Below are 8,136 nucleotides of genomic sequence, written 5' to 3'. Positions count from 1 at the left end.
TAAGAAAACTTCAGATTGAAAAAGGGTGAATGCTTTTAATAAACAGTTAATGAAGAAGCTGAAACCCAAGAGGTCCAGTGATTTATCTGCCCAGGGCGGGCGGCAGGGCAGGCTGAGAACTCAGATCCGTCTCCTTACGTCCTCTCCTCCTCTCCCGCTTACTGCCATCTCTCCAAGTCAGCAATGCCTAGGTGTCTCAGGCATTCATGGCCTTGCAGCTTGGACACTCCATGCCCGACATGACTGGTGTGGATTCTAGGGAGTGGAGACTTAGACCACGCAGCCTCCATATACGCCTTTGCTTTACTGGAAAACCACACTGGGCTGCAGATCAAACACACAGAACTGCTGGCAGAAGTCCTGTGCCCAGCACCAGGGCCAGGAGCTGTCTGACCACTCTGAACGTTGGCTATTGGAGGAGCCCACTCCACATGATTCACAAGGGCTGCAGACAAGTCTACGCCACTTCTACCATGTGGGACATTTTCTTGGGAATATCCAAGTGTTATCAACAAGTTCCCCAGGACGCTTCCTCCAGGCTGACTCTGGCTCGCTCTGCACCAAGTGGAAGGAGCGCGGCACTGCTCCGGGAGTCCTTGCCCTGCCGGGGAGCGGGTGGGGAGTGGGAGTGGGTAAGACTGGGCTCCACTCCATTTCCACTCTGACAGGATGTGGTGGAGATGAGGAGGGAATGTGACCCCCACCAGAGCCTATGCCAGCAGCTCCGGCTCTGCAACAGCACCAGGGGGCTTGGCTCAGCTCTGACAGCCCTGGAAGTTCACTGGGCAAATAGATCTCAGATTTCAAAGCTGGGAAATGAACGTGAGCATGAAATGTGCCCCTGGGCAGATGAGTTCATGGAGTATGTGCTGGGTTTCCCAGGGTCAGCCGCAAGGTACATTTTGTTTTGGAGGTCTGCCCAGTGGTAAGGAGTCTCTCTGGGCCAAGATGATTCTTGGAGACAGACCCTGGGCCTGGGTGTCCACCAGGTGAAAATGGTTTGGAAGAGCAATAGAGGAATTCTGAAGGCCAGAGGATGGGAGACTGGAACCTGAAGCACGATGGATTCTCAAGGCCCACACTGAGGACTTCTTTCTATACCTTATCAGGGAAAAACAAGCAGGCACATACACAATTGTCTTAGGAACACACTGCAAAGTCAGTCAACAGTTAATGGTGCAAGAGGTATAGATCTTAAAAAAAAAAAAAAAAAAAAAAAAAAACCTTAATGGCGCCAAGTGCAGTGACTCATGGCTATAATCCCAGGTCAGGAGTTCGAGACCAGCCTGGCCAACATGGTGAAACCCCGTCTCTACTAAAAATACAAAAATTAGCCAGGCATGGTGGCGGGTGCCTGTAGTCCCAGCTACTCGGGAGGCTGAGGCAGGAGAGTTGCTTGAACCTGGGAGGTGGAGGTTGCAGTGAACCGAGATCATGCCACTGCACTCCGGCATGAGCAACAGAGCAATACGCCACCTCAAAAATAAATAAATAAATAAAAGATCCTTAATGGCTTTTCAAAAGAATTATAGAAATCATACGTTCATTATATCAAATTCGAGTAATATATAAAGAAATAAATAAAAGATTTCTCTATTATCCTGAAGAGGTACAGAATAAATTATCATTTTGCAAACTACCAGATTGGCAAGACTGAAAAGACTGACACTGTCAACCATTGGCAATCTTGGTGGAGGCCAGGGTTTCTCATCCTTGGAACTACTGACATAATTCTTTGTTGTGGGGGACTCTCCTGTTTATTGTAAGGTGTCAAGCAGCATCCCTGGCTTCTGTCCACTAGGTATCAGTAGCATCTCTGTCACCATCCCCCAAGTTGTGACAGCCAAAAATATCTCCAGGCATTGCCAAATGTCCCCTCAGGGGCAGAACCTCAGAGGAAGAAGCATCTCTGGCTGAGAACCACCGTAGGCCAATGGGTGCCCCAAACACCACGGGTGGGAGTGGAATCCAGGAATTCTGCCTGTCCATCAGATATTACAATCTGTGTCACCAGCAACTTCACTTTAAAATACATTTACAAGAGTACAAACTTGTTTGACAAGCATTTTAATGCAGCACAATTGGTAGTATTTTAAACATTGGTAATAACCAGGCCAGGTGTGGTGGCTCACGCCTGTAATCCCAGCACTCTGGGAGGCTGAAGCAGGTGGATCACCTGAAGTCAGGAGTTTGAGACCAGCCTGGTCAATATGTTGAAAACCCATCTCTACTAAAAATACAAAAATTAGCCAGATATGGTGGCGCATGCCTTAATCTCAGCTACTCGGGAGGCTGAGGCAGGAGAATCACTTGAACCTGGGAGGTAGAAGTTGCAGTGAGCCGAGATCGCACCACTGTATTCCAGCCTGAGTGACTGTGAGACTCTGTCTCAAAATAAATAAATAAATAAAATAATAAAAATTGGTAATAACCCAAATTAATACATTAAATATATATACCTGTAAAATGCCCAGATAGTGAGAAGAGTTTCTATGTCTTTTTTTTTTTTATCTTCTGAGACGGAGTTTCGCTCTTGTTGCCCAGGCTGGAGTGCAATGGCGAGATCTCGGCTCACTGCAAACTCCGCCTCCCGGGTTCAAGCGATTCTCCTGCCTCAGCCTCCTGAATAGTTAGGATTACAGGCGTGCACCACCATGCCCGGCTAATTTTTGTATTTTTAGTAGAGACAGGATTTCACCATGTTGGCCAGGCTGGTGTTGAACTCCTGACCTCAGGTGATCCACCCGCCTCGGCCTCCCAGCGTGCTGGGATTACAGGCGTGAGACCGTGCCTGGCCATGTCTTTCTAGAATAGAAAAGTAGCTCTGATATAGCAAGGTCTTAAAATTATGAGGGGGATCAGTCGAGATGCAGTATAGAGGACATTTTTATAAAATTTAAAGAACAAACTGTATGAACAAGTGCACGTGTACATGTACTGAAAAAGTATACACAGAGAAATATGCATGGGTTTAGTTTATGTAAAGCCTGGAACCAGGTGTACTAAACCACAAACAGTGGCTGTCTCTGCAGAGTGGAATGGAAGGGCATGGTGGAGCACGTGACAATTTTCATTTCTACTTTAAGTATTTCAGCACCATCCCAATACTGGATATATTATACTCAAAGGAAAAGAAATCATTCTACCACAAAGACACACGCACCCATATGTTCATTGCAGTGCTATTCACAATAGCATAGACATGGAATCAACCCAGGTGTGGATCAACAGTGGATTGGATAAAGACAATATGGTACATATACACCATGGAATATTAGGCAGCCATATAAAAGAATGAAATCGTGTCTTTTGTAGCAACGTGGATGCAGCTGGAGGCCATTATCCTAAGTGGATTAACATAGAAACAGAAAACAAAATCATGCATCACGTTTTTTTGTTGTTGTTGTTGTTGTTTTGAGACGGAGTCTTGCTCTGTTGCCCAGGCTGGAGTGCAGTAGCGCAATCTCAGCTCACTGCAACCTCCACCTCCCCGGTTCAAATGATTCTCCTGCCTCAGTCTTCCAAGTAGCTGGGACTACAGGTGCCCACCACCACGCCTGGCTAATTTTTTGTGTTCTTAGTAGAGACAGGGTTTCACTGTCTTAGTCAGGATGGTCTCGATCTCTTGACCTCGTGATCCACCCACCTTGGCCCCCCAAAGTGCTGGGCATGTTGTTACTTCTAAGTGGGAGCTAAACATTGAGTACACATGGTCATAAAAACGGGAACAGCAGACACTGGGGAATACAAGAATGGAGAGGGACAGAAGGGCTGAAAAATACTACTTATTGGGGACTATGCTCACCACTGGGATGACTAATTCATTCGTACTCCAAACCTCAGCAGCCCACAATATATCTATGTAACAAACCTGCACATGTACCCCAATCCTAAAATAAAGGTTAAAAAAGAAAAAAAAAATTCAGCAACACTTGTTTCATCTTACAAGGGCATTGTAAAATAATAAAGATAAAAGTTTGGCCGGGCGCGGTGGCTCAAGCCTGTAATCCCAGCACTTTGGGAGGCCGAGGCGGGCGGATCACAAGGTCAGGATATCGAGACCATCCTGGCTAACACCGTGAAACCCCGTCTCTACTAAAAAAAATACAAAAAACTAGCCGGGCGTGGTGGTGGGCGCCTGTAGTCCCAGCTACTTGGGAGGCTGAGGCAGGAGAATGGCGTGAACCCGGGGGGCGGAGCTTGCAGTGAGCCGAGATCGCCTCACTGCACTCCAGCCTGGGGCACAGAGCAAGACTCCGTCTCAAAAAAAAAAAAAAAAAAAAAAAAAAGTTAAGAGATAGGGAAAGAAAAAAAAGGGAAAAAGAAAAGAACCCTCATTGGAGTCCTGTTCTGCCCAACCCTGGAGTTACTAAGTAAGCCCAACTTAAGGGGTCGCTTGAGCTCCAGACTTTAAAGCCCCCAAGGCAGCAGCATCTACACCACCTTATCAGATCCTCAAAGCAATTCTTCTAAGTTGGTAGACTGGGATAGTTATTTCCATTCTGCAAATGGGGAAACTGAGACTCAGAAAGTACAGTGACTTGCCCAAGGGCCCACAAGAAGTGGTGGCCCTGGAGGGATGAGAGGGAACGTGTTCCCCAGCTCTCTAGAGTCTCAGGCCGCTGTTCCTTCTGCTGCAACTCCCCAAGTAACAGGAACAGGTGCAACAATGGGCCTTTACAATCAAGGGCCAAACACGCAACCCTGTTCAAGCTTGTGCCTCAACTCCTTCAATTCCTTGTCAGCTTTTATTCCTTCAAAGCTAGTATTCATCTTTCTAAAGTAATTTTCATCCTTCTGGCTCTTTTCTGAAGGCAGCACGCTTTAGAAAGAGCAGGGCTTGAGATCTGTCACTCATGAGCTCAAATGGCTTCGCCTCTCTGGGCCTCATCTGCAAAATGGAGATAAACTTATGTAACTCCCAGAATCATTCTGAGGATCAAAGCAGTCATGTGTGAATGCATTTTGTAACATACAGAGCACTGGGGAATACTGATTTTACTTTAACAAAATAAAACTCTAGCCTTCTTTCTGGGAGGTCAGGATACTAGTAGTAGGGTAACTTAAAGGGTGAGTATACTGAACGGGAATCTGAAGTTGAAACAGACACAAGTATTGGCAGTATCAGTTGGGAAGGTCACACACAGATTTCAGATAATGGGCCAGTCCAGCTAAGCTTGTACCTTACCTGAGTCAGATTTCTTTAAAATCTATTACTGGGCTTTGGGACTATGCCGTCACCAGGGAGGGAGGGCACATGCTAAACACCTTAAAGCAGGGGCAACAGAGAAACAGAAAAACCAACGTATTGGCCAGGCACGGTGGCTCACACCTGTAATCCCAACACTTTGGGAGGCCGAGGCGGGTGGATTACTTGAGGTCAGGAGTTTGATATCAGCCTGGCCAACATGGTGAAACCCTGTCTCTACAAAAAGTACAAAAAAGATTAGCTGGACATGGTGGTGTGAGCCTGTAATCCCAGCTACTCAGGGGGCTGAGGCAGGAGACTTGCTTGAACCCAGGAGATGGAGGTTGTAGTGAGCCAAGATGGTGCCACTGCACTGTAGCCTGGGCAACACAGCAAGACTCCATCTCAAAAAAAAAAAAGAATATTTCCAGCACTGAAATTATATTTCCACCTGCAGGAAAACAGACCAGGCAGGAAACAGGTAAATATGTCCACCCAGGGCTTATGGGACTGTTAGCTAATTTAAGAACATTGTAACAGGCAGCATAGCTGGAAGCACCTTGGGCATGGGACCTACCCCCACCATCCCAGGGAAATGTAGTAAAACCTGCCTTGTAAATAAATAGCAACAAAGGTGAACTTTAAAAAAAGCTCGCCTCGCTGCCTGAAAGGGTGTGGTGAGGACAGCCCTAATATACACACTGCTGAGAGTAAACGGTTGAGAGCTTTCCTTTGAAGCAATTATCAGTGTGTTGCTGGAGACTTTAAACTGTTTATACCTTCTCACCCAGGAGTTCCAGGTGTAAAACTCTACTCTAAGAAAATAATCAGACAAGGATTTTTGGTTTAGAGTTTTTTATTACAACAAACACCCACACACACCCCTAATTGTCCAGAAACAGGTGAATGGTTAACTACAGAATAAGTTATGAATATATTTAAATGATGGACTATTATACAGTCATTCAAGTAATGTTTTGAGGAATATATTGTGACATAAAAATGCTCATAATAGTAAACTGAAGGAAAGCAGGATATAACACGTATGCCCAGTGTATGAGGCTGTTCATGCACTGATATAAATAAATGCCTGAGTCTGTGTCTTCATAAAGAAAACAGGTTTAATTTGTTCTTGGTTCTGCAAGCTGTACAGGAAGTGGGGTGCTGGCATCTGCTTCTGGTGAGGCCATAGGGAATTTACAGCCATGGTGGAAGGCAAAGGGGAGCCCGTGTGTCACATGGCAAGAGCAGGAACAAGAGAGGGGGGAGGTGCCGCACACCTTTAAACAACCAGATGTCCCGTTAGTTCACTTATCACCACGGGGATGGCGCCCAGCCAAGCGTGAGGAATATGCCGCCATGATCCAAACGCCTCCCACCAGGCCCCACCTCCAACACTGGAGATTACAGTCCCACATGAGATTTGGAGCGGACAGACATCCAAGCCAGCTCACACAGTGTACCAGCAGTTAAAATGCACACACTTAAAATACTAATGATAATAGTAGCAGTGGCTAATGTTGTTGGATGCTGTATTAGTCTGTTCTGTGATGCTATAAAGGAATATCTGAAACTGGGTAATGTATACAGAAAAGAAGTTTGCTTGGACCACAGTTCTGCATGGCACCAGCATCTGCTTGGCTTCTAGTGAGGTTCTCAGGCTGCTTCCACTCATGGCGGGACGCGAAGCGTAGCTGGCCTGCGCAGATAACACAGCCAGAGAGGGAAGCAAGAGAGAGGAGGTGGGAGGTACCAGACTCTTTCTAACAACTGGGCCTGGGGTGAACCCATTACCATGGGAGGGCACCACACCATTCCTGAGGGATCCACCCCCAAGACCCAAACATCTCCCATCAGGCCCCACCTCCAACAATGGGGGTCACATTTTGACCTGAGATTTGGAGGGGACAAATATCTAAGCCATTATCAGATGCTATGAGCCAGGCAGTGTTCTACCACATTGGTCATTCCATTCTCTCCTAGTCCTCTAAGGGAAGCCTATGATTACTATCATCATTCCCATTTTTCCGAGGAGTAAACTGGGCACAGAGGCTTGGGCAGTGTGTCCAAGGCCACACAGAGGGGTGGGTGTGTGAGGCAGGGCTTCTCAGAGTCAGTGTGGCTCCTAGGCACTCTGCAACACCATGACCAAATGCTGCCAGAGGACATCCTCAAGAGGGGGCCAGGTCGAGTCCTTCTGAGGCAAAGGCCAAGCCCTTCAACTGAGTATCCCAAAGACAAGACCGCCTCCAGCTCGCAACCAGAAAGACCTGGGCTCAAATCCGGCATAGATCCTTCTGACCTGTGTGAAAGCAGCAAGCCACGTTCCTCTCTGAGCCTCAGTTTCCTCATCTGTAAAATGGGGATAAATAACACTGTCTGCCTCCCAGGGCTAACCAGGGGATAAAAAAGATAAGGTGCCTGAGTCCTTATATTTTCTAAATTTTCTACAGAGGTATATTTTTCTTTTGTTAAAACTACTTTTTATTTAAAAAATAATATATTAACACATTAAAATATTTCCAAAGTTTGGGGGGTATTAACCCAGAAGCCAGACAGATGGGAGGAGGTGAATTACATTCGATTTGATTCAATTAAATTGGAAGGCACTGGGGAAAGGCCAGGAGACCAGGCTTAGAGGGAAAGATAACCTGCTCAATTAGAAACACATCATGTTTCACCAGGTGTCAGAGGGACATCCATGTAGGCGACTGACTAGGAGGACAGTGGACACAGAGGCGTGGTGTCAAGGAGACACACAGGCTGCAGATATGAATGTGGTATCAGCAGCAGGCAGACGTGACCTGGAGCTATGGAAGACATTGACTGTTTCTGCCTGCCCTTTCCCTCCACCCCTTTTATGGGTGACAGCAGCCCACTTTTCCCTTTGGAGAAGTACCCCACCCCTTTCCACACAGTCTTGGTGAGACAATCAAAGTGTCCTGCCA

The sequence above is a fragment of the Papio anubis genome, chromosome 16 (assembly GCF_008728515.1).
Source record: "Papio anubis isolate 15944 chromosome 16, Panubis1.0, whole genome shotgun sequence".
Classification (NCBI taxonomy): Eukaryota; Metazoa; Chordata; class Mammalia; order Primates; family Cercopithecidae; genus Papio; species Papio anubis.
The sequence above is the reverse complement of the archived record's forward strand: the minus strand, read 5'-3'. Positions refer to the sequence as shown.